Here is a 2,752-nt window from a genome sequence, read left to right on the forward strand (position 1 = left end):
AATGGCTGCATGCACCTGCTCCCTCCTCTCCCTGCTTTCCCCCTGCCACTGCTGAAAGTTACTGTAGAAGCACTGACGTACACAGCACTGTACAGCTAAGACACAATCCTGGCATCTTGGGGGACTTACTCGTTGTTTTCCTCCTTGCCCTTAGCCTTGCCAGCAACTCAAGGCTACAGATTCAGCTGGTAACATAGTAACATAGTAAATGACGGCAGATCAAGACCTGAACGGTCCATCCAGTCTGCCCAACAAGATAAACTCATTTTACATGGTATGTGATACTTTATATGTATACCTGAGTTTGATTTGTCCTTGCCTTTCTCAGGGCACAGACCATAGAAGTCTGCCCAGTACTGTTCTTGTACTGAAGCTAATGTCGAAGCCCCTTAAAAATTACACTCCAGCCCATCCATATCTATTCATAAGTACATAAGTAATGCCACACTGGGAAAAGACCAAGGGTCCATCGAGCCCAGCATCCTGTCCACGACAGCGGCCAGTCCAGGCCAAGGGCACCTGGCGAGCTTCCCAAACGTACAAACATTCTATACATGTTATTCCTGGAATTGTGGATTTTTCCCAAGTCCATTTAGTAGTGGTTTATGGACTTGTCCTTTAGGAAACCGTCTAACCCCTTTTTAAACTCTGCCAAGCTAACCGCCTTCACCACGTTCTCCGGCAACGAATTCCAGAGTTTAATTATGCGTTGGGTAAAAAATAAATTTCTCCGATTTGTTTTAAATTTACTACACTGTAGTTTAATCGCATGCCCCCTAGTCCTAGTATTTTTGGAAAGCGTGAACAGACGCTTTACATCCACCTGTTCCACTCCACTCATTATTTTATATACCTCTATCATGTCTCCCCTCAGCCGTCTCTTCTCCAAGCTGAAAAGCCCTAGCCTCCTTAGTCTTTCATAGGGAAGTCGTCCCATCCCCACTATCATTTTAGTCGCCCTTCGCTGCACCTTTTCCAATTCTACTATATCTTTCTTGAGATGTGGCGACCAGAATTGAACACAATACTCAAGGTGCAGTCGCACCATGGAGCGATATAACGGCATTATAACATCCTCACACTTGTTTTCCATACCTTTCCAAATAATACCCAACATTCTATTCGCTTTCTGAGCCGCAGCAGCACACTGAGCGGAAGGTTTCAGTGTATTATCGACGACACCCAGATCCCTTTCTTGGTCCGTAGACCGTAGAAGTCTGCCCAGCTCCCGTTTTGTTTCCAATTACCGGCGTCGCCACCCAATCTCCGCTAAGATTCCACGGAACCATTCCTTCTGAACAGGATTCCTTTGTGTTTATACCACGCATGTTTGAATTCCATTACCGTTTTCATCTCCACCACCTCCCACGGGAGGCCATTCCACATATCCACCACCCTCTCCGTGAAAAAATACTTCCTGACATTAGTCCTGAGTCTGCCCCCCTTCAACCTCAATTCATGTCCTCTAGTTCTACTACTACTAATCATTTCTATAGCGCTACAAGGCATACGCAGTGCTGTACACCATACACAAAAGACAGTCCCTGCTCAAAGAGCTTACAATCTAGATACTGCCTTCCCGTCTCCGGAAAAGGTTCATTTGCGGATTAATACCTTTCAAATATTTGAACATCTGTATCATATCACCCCTGTTTCTCCGTTCCTCCAAGGTATACATGTTCAGGTCAGCAAGTCTCTCCTCGTATGGTTTGGAACGCATTGTTTCTTCACCTTCAGATTCTCCAACACCAACACCCCAAGGCAGTGGCGTAGGAAGGGGGGGCGGTCCGCCCTTGGTGCACGCGCTGGGGGGTGTCGGCTCGCTGGTTCCCTGCTCTTTCTGCTCCGGAACAGGTTACTTCCTGTTCCGGGGCAGAGAAGCAGGGAAGCAGCAGAGCCGATGCAGCTCCCAGTGACGTGCACTGGGGGCGGATCGGCCCTCCCGCCTGCCCCCCCCCCCCCGCTGAAAGGTAGGGTGCTTTTCGGGGGGGGGCGCCGTGCCCTGCACTCGGGGGGGGGGTGCGCAGCGGCGACCCGCCCCGGGTGTCAGGCACCCTCGCTACGGCACTGCCCCAAGGTCTCTCTCCTGAGTCGAGCTTACTAATCTCTCCCCTCCTATCCGGTATCTCTCTTTTGGGTTTCCGCACCCCAAGTGCATCACTCTACCCTTTTGCTGCATCTTGAGTAAAATATCTCCATTTCTGTCAGTATGTGTGCAGTGTGGCTTAGGGAGAGAAAGGAGACCTCTCAAAGATTGTTCCCACTCCACAAAAATTCCCTGTGGGTCCTAATGCATCTTAGACCCAGGGCTTTTTTTGAGGGGGTACTTGGGAGTATTGAGTAGCGGCACCTTTTCCATTGTCTGCTAAAATCGACCCATGGTCCCCAAGTTTTAATGAAAGATCTCAGGCTCCACACACAAATCCTGCTTTGTCATAGATTCTGTGACTGGTTCTAGGGGTCCTGGCTATTGTGGGGTGGGTCCTTCAGTGATCACCCCACCCTTGAAGGGTGGTCTGGCATTTGAGTACCGGCACCTTATTCGCTGGAAAAAAAACACACTGCTTAGACCCCTCCCCCGGCTACTGTGGAATTTTTGTGGTGTGGATTGGGGGTGTCGGGGGGGGGGGGGGGGGGTTGATATCCAGGAGGTGTGAAGTAGTATCTTGCTCCCTTGCTGCATTACTACGTCAGGTCTGAGCTGGCATAAAGATTCAGCACTAGGAGAAGAGTAAAAAAAACATACTATTTT

The sequence above is a fragment of the Microcaecilia unicolor genome, chromosome 3, assembly GCF_901765095.1.
Source record: "Microcaecilia unicolor chromosome 3, aMicUni1.1, whole genome shotgun sequence".
Taxonomy (NCBI): Eukaryota; Metazoa; Chordata; class Amphibia; order Gymnophiona; family Siphonopidae; genus Microcaecilia; species Microcaecilia unicolor.